The sequence below is a fragment of the Rhinolophus sinicus genome, linkage group LG06 (assembly GCF_036562045.2).
Source record: "Rhinolophus sinicus isolate RSC01 linkage group LG06, ASM3656204v1, whole genome shotgun sequence".
In the NCBI taxonomy this organism is placed as follows: Eukaryota; Metazoa; Chordata; class Mammalia; order Chiroptera; family Rhinolophidae; genus Rhinolophus; species Rhinolophus sinicus.
This window is the reverse complement of record NC_133756.1, coordinates 28544331-28559881: the sequence shown is the minus strand read 5'-3', so window position 1 is coordinate 28559881 and position 15551 is coordinate 28544331. Positions and strand designations below refer to the sequence as shown.

The 15551-nt window shown below is 36.1% G+C and overlaps 1 long non-coding RNA gene across 6 annotated transcripts in view; it reads left to right on the top strand.

The window, feature by feature from the left end:
* LOC109447115 (calcium/calmodulin-dependent protein kinase type II subunit delta) overlaps positions 1-15551 on the top strand; it is a 473975-nt gene that overhangs the window by 297297 nt on the left and 161127 nt on the right. The window lies entirely within an intron of this gene.

Below are 15551 nucleotides of genomic sequence, written 5' to 3'. Positions count from 1 at the left end.
TGATATTTTCCACCACCCTCTTGGTAGGTAACAAACTTGTCTTCAGTGTTCTGTTTACTCTATGTGCCTGACCCAACTGTCATTTTCATGAGAAAATAGATCTTATATTAAACATATGTATACCCTTAGCACTTAGGAAGTTGCCAGAATCTAGTAAGTCAATAATAAAAGAATTAATAAATGAAGAGAAAACTGAGTGAGTGAGTGATAAATTGCTAGTGTAGTCAGTTTGGTCTGGAGTACTCTACCAGATTCTGTTCACCTCTTGATGATTGATTTCCCTTTCCTTTTCCCCCTCAAGCTTTCCGAACTGCAGACATTCTTTTTGAAGTCCCCATTACTACAGTCAACATTTGCACCATGGCTAATAAATTAGCATCACTTTGAAAACAAAAATAATTCTATTTTGCAATTGGAATGTGGTTTTCAAATTAGAAAGGGCAGGGGTGTTACTTGCCCTGAGGCCTGGAAAGTCTCATGGTGTTTTATTAGGTAACGATTTCTGTTTTTACTGGATTTGCTGGTCACTAACTAGCCCGTGGGAGCCTGAATGAATGCCAAGAATAAAAAAAGAAACCAGCATGCTCCCTGCTACCTGGAGACCAAATAACCTCCTTCCCAAGAGGTACCTACTATTGAAATTAGAGGCATCTCTGATTGTAATTCTGAGCATAAACTCAAAGGGAAAAGGCCAGCAGAAGGAGGTCAGAGGTAATGACATGGTGAGGCGAAGTTGTCCCTTCCTGCTGGCCCTGCTTGTGGGGAAGTCCTAGAAACGGGGGAAATAGAAATATTTGTTTCTTATGATGACTCTTACCTTAAAAACATGTGTTTCACAGAGGCAACCAGAAAATGGGTTTTCTTTTCAGTGACTGTGTGAGATTCAGGAAAGCAGCAGTAATTTTTCCAAACATTTGGGGAGTGATTTGGTGCTACAGACAGAGTCTTGTTACTTCTTAAAATCTATGTTGGGCTCCTCCATGAATCATCCCTCCTGTCATGTTGGAAACCAGAGCAGCACTGTGTCCTAAGACATGGTGCAGTGGGCGGAGCATTAACTCAGAATTAGAGGATTTAGGTACAGTTCCTACCCTGTTTCCACGAAAATAAGACCTAGCCGGACAATCAGCTCTAATGCGTCTTTTGGAACAAAAATTAATATAAGACCTGTTCTTATACTATATTACATTATATTATATTACATTACATTACATTATATTATACCCGGTCTTATATTATAGTAAAATAAGACCGGGTCTTATATTAATTTTTGCTCCAAAAGATGCATTAGAGCTGATTGTCCGGCTAGGTCTTATTTTCGGGGAAACACGGTAACTTTACCTTCTGCAGATAGGTGACCCTAGATAAAACAGTTCAGATCTCTGACCTTTGGTTTCCTGAACTGTAAATCAAGGATGTTGATGTCTGTCCTACTTAGCTACCTATGCTTTTAAAAGCCATACAGGATGCAAAGTCTGTTACAGTGCTTGGTAGGCACAAAGGCATCATCACAATGGAAGAGACCACAGGAATATAAGGGGGGAGAGGAAATGCTATTTGTCTCTTTGCTCTCCAGTTGACCTCATAACAACCTCCAGAAAACCACTGCACCTTCACAACGAAGTTACAAAGTAGGCAGCAGAGAAACAAACCCAGGTTTGGGTGACAGGCAGACTTTGACTCAAATCATTCAAGGAATCTATCTCCTCGGAACCTCAATTTCCGCATTTGTAAAACGGAAATAATACCTACCCTAACAGGGCTCCTGTGGGGGTTAGATGAAATAACAGAATAGATAAATAATAGAACTATGCCTGAAACATAGGATGCCCTTTGTTTTAAGTTCCCTCTCCCTCTCCCTCTCTTTCTCTCTGTGTCCCCCTTCTTCTCTCTCTCCTTCTCCCTTTTTAGGATTTTTAAAGGGGTTGGGATAAGAGAGGTTGATAAAAATGGTGGAAATTATGCTATGTGTTACCCATTGTCCCTAGAGAAATTTGCACAACTTATTTTGACTACTGTGTTTCCCCGAAAATAAGACCTAGCCGGACAATCAGCTCTAATGCATCTTTTGGAGCAAAAGTTAATATAAGACCTGGTCTTATTTTACTATAATATAAGACCGGGTCATGTAATGTAATGTAATGTAATGTAATGTAATGTAATATAATATAATATAATACCGGGTCTTATATTAATTTTTGCTCCAAAAGACGCATTAGAGCTGATTACCCAGCTAGGTCTTATTTTCAGGGAAACACGGTATTACTGATAATTTGGGAAGACTGTGTTAGTCTTAAGGTAGGTAGCTTAGTGTACTAATTAATAGCACTGCTGTGTTGTAACATAGACTGAGGTTTAAATCTTGGTTCTGTCATTTACTAGCAGGGTAACCTGGGCCAGACTATTTAACTTCTTGAACCCTTAGTTTTCTAACCTAAAAAGTGGGGATAATATTATATCCAATTTATAGGGCTCTTATGAGGATTAAATACCAGAATACATTTAAATTACCTAACATAATGATGGGCATCTAGAAAATACTCAATAAATATTAGCTTTTTAATTGTTTTTGAACATGCTTGCCTTAAACACTAGTATCATTCAGTTAGCTCTTCTGGATTTGATTGTCCGCTTTTGGAGAAGAAGACTTTTCCAGGTTTGTCTAGCTATCGAGAAGAAATTCAATGATAATTATTATGGCTTATATGATAATTATCTTTCTCATTATAAATTTAAAAATTGCCCTTCTGGTTTACCTACCATTTTTCTCTGATAATTTTCTCTATAATATCAATGCAGGCTGATGCATGTAGGTAATAGCTACAGTAATACAGAGTTGACAGACATCAGATTTCTGAGTTTAAATGAGTCAGATCCTGATCTCTGTTGAATTCACCATGGAAAACACCTCTTAATAGTCAGCAAACTAGCATCTTCTGCCTGTACCCCAATCGGACCATATATGCCATCAACGAGCAATTCAGAGGGGTAATTTGGTGGGGTCATTTGGCTGGTTCAGGAACTTCAATTTGTTAGCTCATTAGACTAAATTATTCTTAAAAAGTGTTTCTTGAAGCTTAGTATATATCAGAATCACATAGATGGCTTATTAAAGCTCAGATTACTGGGGCCCACCCCCAGACCTATAGACTCTGGGGGTGGAGCCCAATAATTTGCATTTCCCACGAATTCTCAGGTGATGCTGCTACAACTAGTCTGAGAACCACATTTGGAGAATCACTGCTCTAAAGTGAATATCTAAGTGAATATCCATTTCAGGATAGTCCTTTCTTTTAATGTAAAGACATTTGTTGAGTGTCTGCCATGTTCAAGCACCATGCTGGATTTTGGATATACAAGAATAAGAACCTACCAGGAGACAGGTAAATAAACTAGGATGCCAGTAACTGGAAACATTAAATTGGCAAGCCAATTAAATCACCTCATTTGGCTAGTTTCTCTTCGCAAGGAGAATCTATATGGGATTTCCATCACTGAGTAGCTTGTTTGAAAATTCTAATGTTGGGCAAAGAATGTTGAATGGTATTAATTAGCATGGCTATATCAGGGAAGGAATGCTTATATCTCTCTATATACTCTTCTGGCATTCAACCTGTCTCCTTTCTTGCTTAGTCCCCCAAAAGGAGTTTTTAGTCTCAGTCAGATTGGGTCCCTTTTGTGGGTACTGCATGATTAAAGATTCCATATGTGTGGTTCTGTTTCTATTCCTCCATTTTCCTTCCATGCATTTGGATGGATAAGGTAAACCAAGACCCTCCTTAGGACTCATTGTGCCACCTTGATTTTTGGCTCAGATGATGGAAAGGCCTTCATTGCATTTGAGGCTGTAGCAAGTGTTCCAGTTCAGAATCAGCAGAGATTTACATTGGATGACATTGAGAAGCATCTCAGTTCATTACAACATATTTCCCATTATACTATTAATTAAAAAAAAATAGATTGGTTTTAGAGCAATTTTTACATTTATAGAAAAACTGAGCATAGAATACCCTCTTGCCCCCACACAGGCAAAGTCTCCCCACTACCTATATTCTGCACCAGAGTGATACCTTCGTTATGATTGATGAACCTGCATAGTCACATTATCATCCAAAGTCCATAGTTTACATTAGGGTTCACTCTTGCTGTTGTACATTCTATAGTTTGGGACAAATGTAAAATCACATGCAGCGATCATTACAGTATCAGACAGGATAGTTTTACTACCCTGAAAATCCGCTGTATCTGCCTATTCATCCCTCTCTTCTGTCAGCTCCTGGCCACCCCTGATTCTTTTACTGCCTCCATAGTTTTGCCTTTACCAGCATGTCAGATAGTTTGAATCATCACCATTCATTTTTATATGTTCAGATGCGTCAAGAACATCGTGGGTGATTTTCAGGAAATATTGCAGGCATCTTTGTGAACCATACACAAACAACATCTCCCAGAAAAAGACCTCCATAATGAGGAAAGGTGGGTGGCCACTAGGCCATATCCGAAGGCCTTGCTGAAGAAATGCACGTCAAATTCTTACACTCTTGTGAAAATAACTCTGATCTCAGAGGGGACCATCTATGTTCCCCTCCATGCCTGGAGCTTCCACCACAATTGACACTTTTTATTCAAGTGCAACTTGAAAAATGGAGCCTTTGAGGACATCCCTGAAACTTTAAGGTCTAGAATGTTGTTTAATAATTTTGGTTTCATGGACTTATTACTAATATTATAAAGTTATGAAACCTCTTCCAAAACAGATACATATCCAAAAAAATTTCTATATAATGTCAGAGACTTCTCTGAAACTCGAAGACCACTGGCCCAATGTAAAACAAAGCAAATGAACAAACTAAAAAACTGCAAAAGATCAATATCTGTTTCTGAATGGATGATATTGTCTAACTCAATTGGGATGTGATTGACTATCAATCAATTTGGCTGTCTTACCCCTTTAAAATAGATGGTGATTGGCTGTCTTGATCAATCTGAAGGTCAAGTGATTTCAATAGAATTATAAAACACATCCTTAGCGATTAATGAAATAGTCAGCCTCAAGTCTAGACCTGGTATGCATTAGGGTCTGGTCATTAAAATTCCTAACCATGCCAGAAAATTTTGATTTTTAAAAAAATATATTTTTAAAATTATAGTTGACATACAATATTATGTTAGATTCAGGTGTACAATATAGTGATTAGACATTTATATATCTTAGGATAAGTCTAGTACCCATCTGGCATCATACATCATTATTACAATGTTATTGACTATTTTCCTTATGCTGTATATTATATCCTCATGACTAATTTTATAACTGGTAATCTGTACATCTTGATCCCCTTCACCATTTTCACCCATCCCCCACCCTACCTCCATCTGGCAACCATCAGTTTGTTCTCTGAAACCATGAGTCTGTTCCTGTTTATTCATTCATTTATTTTGTTTTTTAGAATCCACATATGAGATCATATGGTATTTGTCTTTCTCTGTCTGACTTATTTCCTTTAGCATGATTCCATCTAGGTCTATCCATGTTGTGGCAAATGGTAAGGTTTCATTCTTTCTTATGACTGAGTAATATTCCATTGTATATATGTACCACATCACATTTATCCATGCATTTATTGATGGACACTTAGGTTGCTTCCATATCTTGGCTATTGTAAATAATGCTGCAGAGAACATAGGAGAAAACTCAAATTAGTGTTTTCAATTTCTTTGGATAAATACTCAGAAGTGGAACTGCTGGGTCATATTATGCCAGAAATTTTTCAAGTGATTTATTAATGTGAGTATTTCTTCAAATACTGGTTCTTGGAAATACGTGAGTCCTCTTACTGTTTGTATTGCTATAGAGCAATATACTCCATAATATAGTCAATTAAGTTTCAATTTTCCTTGTTTCCTATGGTTTTACGAAAATTGAGAAGCCCTAGACATCTGTATTAGTCATGGGTTTTCTCCCAGAACTTCTCAGCCATCTCTTGTAGGTGATAACTCTTATGTAGTTTTTTTCATTCAACATATATTCACTGAGGGCCCATTCAGTGCAGGCACTGAGCCAGATCCTTGGAGTGTAGTGATAGAACAAGATGAGATAGTAGAAGCAGAGGGAAATGTGAAACTAGATAACATAAATATCAAAATTCTACTAGTGGAACTTTCTATTTTTGACCTTAGCCAAGTTACTGAGTGTCTATTTTGAACCTAAGTCTCACCATCTGAAATAAAAAGTGACGACTATCCAGCAGGATGGTTATGAGGATTAGATTGTAAAATCTGAATTGACCTACTTTATTTGAGGGTTTGGAGGTTTTCTGTTCTCAAGGTGACCTTTATTTCTGATATTCTTCCCACAGACCGGAAGTACCTCAGTGTAGTTACAGTGAAAGTTTACTTTTATATATGTTGCTGTTAAGATACTGCTCCCTTGGTTATTTTAGGACTTTTTCAGATGTATCCAGTTTACACACTTCAGGGCAGAGCAGGATCCTTTTCCTACCACTACAAGCAAAAAAGTCTTTAGCCAAGAATTTAGCTCTGAAGTGCTTGGCACAGGAAAGCAACAGAGAGAGAAATGAATGGTCACTACAATTATAAATGGGTTAACATTCCACTGTATTCCAGAAGAATAGATTTCAGGCGAGGCTGCAATGAAAGATTGGGGGGAGGAGGTAGCATACAACAGACTCCATTCAAACATGGGAAAAAACCCTCCTAAGAATGACTACAGAATGAAACACCTGCCACCCAATTCTTCTCATAAAAGTTTGGCAGAAATACAGTGGGCAATTTGGAACAACTTTTACATTCCAAGTTAAAGGAGCTGAATAAGAGAACTACACAGATGAATCCCTGAGAATGAACTTTTACAACTCCAACTGTTATTTAAAACCAATAGAACAGAAGTCAGAGTTCAGAACTCCTCTTTTCTATCGTGTATCTCCAAAACATGTTTTCCTTTTGTATCAAGATTTGGTTTGGCCGCTTGAAAAAGTATAAAATTCTGGCTGTGACCCTGATCCTTCTAGCTCTGCTCTCCTCTTTTCTCAGCTGTTGGCAACATAATCCCAAACTGTTGGCTGATTCTTCCCATGACCATTATGTTTGCTTCCTCCCTCTTTCCTTCTAAATCTTCTCTCTCTCCCTCTTTTACTCATTTGTCATTTTTTTCTTTTCTTTTGATTGGAATATAAATTAAGTATAATAAAATGCACAAATCTCAGGCGTGAAATTCAATTAGCTTTGGTAAAGGCAATTACCTGTGTAATCCACACACCTATCAAGGTACAAAACACTCCCCATCAACCTAGGTAACTCACTGTGTTGACTCCAAATCTACCCCAGTTGCCCTGAAAATAGCCCGTGGCAACCAATGTTTTGGTTTCTTTGACCCTAGATTCACTTTACTAGTACTTGAAATTTAGATAAATAGGATTATATGGTATATACTGTTTGTATCTGGCTAATATTATTTTTGGAATTCATCCACATTGTTGCATGTATTAGTAATTTGTTATGTTCTATTGCTAAATAATTTTATAATATGTACACATATACGAGGTCAGACAATTAAGTTCGTGAATTCATCCTAGAAATGGTGCTACATACCTCATTACTGAATATCACGACAGTCACCTTCCAAGTACTCCCCTTGGGAAGCTCTGCACCAACACCAGCACCTAGTCCACCCTTCAAAGCAATCTTGGAACTCTTTTTCTGCAATGGCCATCAGAATTGTCATATTACGCTTGATGTCCTGAATGTCATCACAAGTCTTCCTTTCAATAATTCCTTTATCTTTGGGTAAAGAAAGAAGTCATTGGGGGCCAGATCAGGTGAGTCAGGAGGGTGTTCCAATACAGTTATTTGTTTACTGGCTAAAAAATTCCTCACAACCAGTACTGTGTGAGCTGGTGCATTGTCGTGATGCAAGAGCTGTGAATTGTTGGCGAAAAGTTCAGGTCGTCTAACTTTTTCATGCAGCCTTTTCAGCATTTCCAAATAGTAAATTTGGTTAACTATTTGTCCAGTTGGTACAAATTCATAATGAATAATCCCTCTGACATCAGAAAAAAGGTTAGCAACATGGTTGGAACAAGTTTGCTAACGTAATTGTCAGAACTCATATGTTTATATATATTTATACACACACACACACACACACACACACCACAACATATTTATCCTCTCTCCTATCAATGAATATTTGGGTAGTTTTCAATTAATGCGAATAAAGCTTCTATGAACATTCCCTAAAATATACTTCATATTTTTATAATTTTATTTTTCAAATGCTTGTCGCTAGTATAAATATGCAGCAAATTATCTGTATCCTGAGATTTGTTGTATTTATTAATTAGTATATTTGTTTTGTAGATTCCAGAGGCTTTTCTATATAAATAATTACATTGTCTGCAAATTAAGACAGTTTTACTTCTTTCATTCTGTAGTGCAGTACTGAATAGAAATGATGAGAGCTAATACCCTTATTTTGTTTCCTACCTCAGGGGAAATGATTTATTCTTTTTTTATTGTGTGATAATATTTGATCCTTTTCTGTAGACAGACTCCCTTTATCAGTTTTAGGAAGTTTCTATGTATTCTTAGTATGTTAAGAGTTTTTTAAATTGTGAATTAGGGTTGACTTTGGTTAAATTCTAGACCTATATCCATTGAGATAATCATAAAAATTTTCTCTGTTATGTAATATCAGTATTGTAATTTACAATGATTGATTTTTAAGTGTTACACTAACCTTGCATTCCTTGGGTGAACTTTTTTTCTTTTTCATGATATATTAAAGCTTTCCTATTTTGCTGGATTCAATTTGCTAATAATTTGTTATGGATGGTTGTGCCACTGTTCATGAGGAATATTGGTTTGTAATTTTGTTCCTTGTAAAGTATTTGTCTAGTTTTAATATCAGGTTTATGATAGCCACATAAAATAAGATGGCAAGTGTTCCATTTTTTTTCTTTTTAATGAGGTTTTTTTACATTTTAATGAAAAGACTGGTGTTATTTCTCCCAGAAAAGTTTGATAAAATGTAAGAGTGAAATGATCTGAACCTGGTGTTTTCCTTGTGGGAACTTTCTTGTTAATGAATTTAACTTACCTAATAGACTTTTTATTTTTAATGTCTTATTATATAGGTTTTGTTTTTTTCCAGGTATTCATACATGGTTTCCATGTTGTCAGATTTATTGGCATAAAATTGTTCATAAGAGTTCCTTATTATTCTTTTTCCTATCTGTATGGTTTGGATTAATGGAGTAGCCTGTCTTTCATTCATGTTATTGATAATTTGCTCTCATTAGCACATTTGCTCTCTCTCTCTCTCTCTCTCTCTCGCTCTCTCTCCTTTAATTTTATCTTCCTCTAATTGATCATGATAACTAGGATCAAATGTGTACATATTTTCAAGGCGCTAACCTTTGGTTTTGCTGATTTGTTTTGTTTATTTTTCTATCATTAAATTTTATTTATATCTTTATTATTTCCACCCGACTACTTGCTTTAGGTTTTTTTTTTTTTAAATCTTAGTTCTTTAAGTAATCTTTAGATTATTAATTTCAGAGCTTTGTTCTTTTCTAATATAGGGTTTTAAAGTATAAGTTTCCCTATAATCAATGCTTTAGCCTCTTGATACAAATTTTGGTATATTGTGATTTCATTATCATTGAGTTAAAAATATTTTTCAAATTTCTTTGGGATTTTTTTCTTTGGCTCATGGATAATTTAGAATTATGTTGTTAAATTTTAAAATATTTCAGAAATTTTCAGACTGACCATGAAGCAAATATAAATACCTTTCTCAACCTTGAAATAATATATGGGATGTTCTCTGATTAAAATTGAGAAATAAATAAGAAAGTGGTAGGGGGGTTGTTTGTTTTTTTCCTACTTGTTTTATCAAGTGCTGAAAAATGAGTTTTGAAATCTTCAGCTGTTATTGTGGATTAATTTATTTCTCCTTTTTGTTCTGTTAAGTTTTGTTTTATGTATTTTGGAGCTCTGATGTTAGGTACGCACATATTTAAGATTGCTCTGTCCTTTTGATGAATGGACACTTTTATCATAATAAAATAACTCCCTTCATCCTTAATAATACTCCTGTCCTGAAGTCTCCTTAGTCTGTTATTAACATAGCCAATTCAACTTTCCTTAAATCAGTGTTTGCATTATAAATCTTTTTCTATCCCTTTACATGATCTGTGGCTTTGTATTTTCAGTGTTTTTCTTGAAGACTACTTACTAGGGTCTTGCTTTTCATACAGTCTGATAATCATTCTTTTAATTGGGGTATTTGGTTCATTTATATATAATATAATTGTTGATAGAATTGAGTTTACATATACTGACTCATGATATGTTTTCTAATAGTCCCATCTCTTTTTATTCCCTTTTTTTTCTGCTTTACCTGCTTCTTTCCGAGTAACTAAGTATACTCATATTTTAGTATTTAATTTTAATCTTCATTATTGGTTTTTTAGCTATACTTCTTTAATTTTAGTTGCTTTCCTAGGAATTCTGATATATCATCTTACATATAATACAAGAATCTTATCTTTTCCATCATTTGCACTATTCTTGTCATATACTTTATTTCTATAATTATTATAAATACCAAAATACATTGTTATATTTTTTGCTTTAGGTGGTCACTAATCTTTTAAAACATTAAAAAATGAGAATATTTTTTACATTTATCCACGTTTATCCTTTCCAATATTTCTTTGTGTAGATATGAATTGTCAACTTTTTTTTTCTTTTTTTCCTCTCTCATCCTGAAGAACTTCCTTTAACAATTCTTGTTGTGCTGGCCTACTGGTGATAGATTCTCTTGAGTATTGTTGATCTGACAAAGTTTTAATTTCACCTTCGTTTTTGAAAGATATAAACTTAATTCTAGGTCTAGGACCCTGAGACCTGTCTCTTGCTATTCAATCTTTGTCAAGTTCTTTTACAAAGATACCCTCCCAGCTCAGTAGAGCCACACCATGACATATATAAGATGAGCTCACACCTCCTTCAATTCATTAAGTCCCAAGCTTGCCTTTATTACAATTATTTAATTTAGTCTTTGTAGTGCCACTCAACTTGTGGAATTCTATTAGCTAGCTGTTTCTACTAAATCTCATTGTTCAGTATATTCTCATGCTTTGATCAGTAAATCTTTTTGAGTTCCTAATACGTACAAGACCCTGAACAAATTGCCTAAGGCACTGCATTAGAAATAGTCAGCATGGTAAAACCAAAGAAATAAATGCCATTGGACTAGAGTGTTAATCCAGGTGCAAGTCCCAAAATTCTCAATACCTCCTAGCATCTTTGAGCATGGGTTTGCTCATTGTTTTCTCATCTGTAAAATGAGGATAATACATGTCTTAAGATGTTGTTGTGGAACTAACTAATGACATAGGAAAGTGCCAAACCCACTACCTGAATTCAACAAATCATTGCTGAATCTGAATGATTCACATGAAAGTGTGAGAATGCCACAAGAGTTACTTACATAAAAGGTGTCCAGGTGAATTATAACATATTGACTGGACTTTTATATAGACACAAATAGCTTCTGGGAATTTGGAGAATGGATTTAGGGAAAGCAAAAAATGATTTGAAAATGCTAGTTTTAAGTAAAATCCTGGTAGGGAGGGGTTGTGGAGTGATGATGCTGGGAAGAGTTTAAATAACATCTCATCCAATTCAATTGAATTTTATTCAGCTCTATTTTATTTGAATTCCTTCTAAGTACTAAATTCTAATAATTCAGAAATGGAAAATAAACCCCTTTCATCAAAGAACTCACAATTTAATAAGAAATAAGATAAAAAATATCTACTGAAATAGTCTAGCATTTTATCCAGATGGGAAGACTCTGGCACTAAACTACTTGATTTAGAATCCTTACTTCACCACTTACTAGTTATATGACACTTGACAGACTGTTTTACCTCACTATGAATATTTGTCAAGGTAATTCTAATGTTATAGACAAAATCTCAGTGGTTTAACATAATAGAAATTTACTTCTTGCTCTTGTAATATCCAGTTGATGGTGTGGGTTGGTAGGGTGGGTTGGTAACTCTGATCCACACTGTTGTTCAAGGGTCCCAAATGAATGATGACTGACCAGGACATTGGCATCCAGCTAACAGATGGGGGAGAGAGAAGGTAGAGGATCACACCAGAGGTTTGTATGGCTCAGGCCTGGAAGTGGAGAACATACTTACTTATATTCTGTTGGCAAGAACTATAAAAGAGACAGGAAAAAGGTAGTCCAAATGTGTGCTTAGGCAGAAAGGAAAATAAGATCAGAAAACAGCCAGTCAGTCTATGCTATGCAGTATCTCAGTTTTCCCATGTGTGAAATCAAAATAATAGAATCCATCTCAAAAAGCTATTATAGGAATTCAATGAAATAATGCACATAAAGTGCTTGCCCAGTGTCTGACTCATGATTAGTGCTTGTTAAATGTTAGCTGGTACTACTCTAAGTGCTATGACAAAGGTAAATGGTGGATTCAGCGGTATACAAAGGAAGGTGTAATCAACTGAATCTAGGATAACAGGGAAGACTAAATATAGGTTAAGAGGGTTGTGACTGTCAGTTGTGCCCACTTTCTCAAATGACCAGATGAAATACACAAAGGTATACAGACATATCTTCAGGGTCAGCTGCACCCCATCAGCCCTCTAGTCTCCTACATGAACTTCCTTCTGAATTTTGGCTCATTTGCATCCCAAGAAGACAGGGAAAACAACTGCTAATGATGAAAAGACTTTTTCATGTAGGATTATCTGGTTATAATATTGAACTTATTTTTGTTGAGATCCAACCTATAATATTTGTGTAGCAGGTGCAATATTTTCAAGCTAGCCTTGGGTATATGAAACTTGTAACATGCTTTATTTTTCTATAGCTTCACTTAATTGTTATTTCAAAGCCCCATTTTATCTTTTGGCAGAATACACAATCTTAATCTATTTCATGTAAATTCAGTCATTTCAGGTTTAAATGCAATCTATTTATGATTTCATTCTCTCTCCTGTTCTCTAGGGTGATATCTAAATTCTGGGGGTGCTTATAGAGCACTCTGGCATTTGGAGGAGAATCTGAAGCTTTGTGGCTACAAAGTGGCACAGGTATAATATCCTGCCTGGTCCATGTGGGTTGCATCTCCCTGCCTGGCATCTGCTGGAGTTGGGGGTTATATGTTCCTGTTTTCCCAGGACAATGCCAATTACACCTACTGTCCTGGCATCCTGCCTAGTTACTGCCCCCTTTTACTCTCTAAATTGCCCTAACTTGGAAAATAACTCATGAGATCACCCTAGCTGAGGGTCTATTGCCACTTGGCCTCCAGTTAGCAGTGTGTGTGGCCACTTTCAGTTACAAGTATACTTGTCTTAACTTTGATACCCCTTAAGCTCCGCCTGCTCCCCATTCCCCTTATAGACACATAGGAAGACTTGGCTGCTTCCCTACTCCATTCCATTCCACTCCAGGGCAAGGGACACTACATCTCAAGGACCCGGGCTCTCTTAGCTCTAAAAACTCTGCGCAGTCATCTCTACTTCATTTCATTTTTGTCAAGCTTCTACTTCTCAGTGTTTCAAGTTAAAGTGACTCAAAATTCCATCCTGTCTCAGATTCCAACCCTTTGGAGCCCATGGGAGCAAAGATGAAATGTACCTCTGAGTGAGGCTCTCTAGTCAGTGATATCATTAGCATTTAATTTCTTACTTTCTCTCCAAACCTTCTCTCACCTCCCCTGGCCCAAGTAGGAACTGCCGTCACAGGGGAGCTTTAAGTACAAGAGATAGAAATTAAAAGAAAGTATTTCTATTATAATCAATGCAGATATAAGCGCCACAAAGCAAACCAAATGAAATTTGTATTACAGGAAGGAGACTCCATGTTTGGTTGGAAGTAAGGAAAGGGGGAGAGGGGATTAAAATTGTTTTTACAGAGCAAGTAGTTAGGAGCCTTGAAGTAAATTTGGTTTGGGTTTTGGTGGATGTCAGGTAAAGCATTCTTGGTCATTGTGAGCAGATGCAAGCCTATGGGAAAATACAAGATTTGTTCAAATGAAGGAATACGGAGGGAAGAGCTGAGAAATTAGGAGTATGGGGTTTAGATTGAGACAGATCTCAGTTTAAATTGTACTTCTACCATTTATCAACTCTGTGACTTTGATGACTTATTTCATCACTATAAGTTTCAGTTTCTTCATCTTTAGTTGCAGGTTGTAATCTTTATGTTGCGGATTATTTTAAAAATTAAATACTTAATGAATATAAAGCATGCAGACTATGCTTGGTACATAACAATTGTTTTTCTTGTTAATAGTAAATAGTGACTAGTTTTGTTAGTTGTTATAGCTTTGTTGTTAATAGTTGGGCAAGGACAGATGTTAGTAGGAGGATAGAAAAAGTGATTTATTTTAGGCTTATTTAATCTCTGAGTCTTAACAGTACTTATGCCCGAGAATCTAGACTCTGCTTCTCTCCCAGGTCACTGTGGTTCACAGCTCTGGCAGGAACATGAAGCCACAGCACATGTTGCCTGTTGCTGGTCTCTCCTGATTGTCTTCTCTAGCAGGAGGGATGAGAGATTTGTTAGGTGAATCCTAGATCGCTTTACAGATAAACTACAAATGATGTTCATTTTTCCAAGTGTGTCTTAATTGACCGACCAACGTCTGCAGTCATATGCAAGTGTGTGTTAGAAAAAGGATTTTAAAAAGTTCCCTCTTGTCAGTGTGAAACACAAGATCATTGTCTTACGTAACAGGGTTTCTGGACCAACTTTTGGTGTTAGGAAGCCTAGCTTTCAGGGTCAGTGCACAGCCTTTGCTGGTGCCATGCCTGGTTTAAATCATAGCTCTGCTACTTTGGAATTCTGGGAGTTGGAAATCCGTATGTTAGAAATATCCTATAAAGTTGCTGAGAGGATTAAGTTATTATATATAATTTTGCTCAGTGCCTGGCCAACAGTAAGTTCAAGGAATGATGGCTATTATAATAATAATTATTATTAGTGCAGAAGCAGTGGAATCTACACGATATTTGGAGTAAAGTGATGTGGCTTCAAATTTTTCCTAGGACACTCAACGTCCTTCTTTAATTCACCTTTGTTTTATCTATAATATGACAATAAAGATGTTACTCTATTAGATGTTGACTGTAGAGTAAAAATAAGAGTTTTTGAGCTCCTGCTTTGGGTCAGGTTCTTGTTCCCATCTTGTTTCACCTTGACTATAATGCTAAGAAGTAAAGTTTATTATCCACCATGAGAGACTGGATAGGAAAATCATAGAACCAAGGTTTTAATACATGAGATAATGTGTGAAAATAAGTTATGTAAAGTGCCCCCCACAGACCTGACAGCGGTAGGCGCTCTGAATCATGCTAGTTAAGAGAATTTCGTACTAAGTTTCTTTTAATGATTAGAGATGATAGTGAAGAAGGAAAATTGAGGACTTTGCCATCTCAGATGGCATGCATGAAGGCCCTTCATTTTCCCACCATCTGGCAGTATA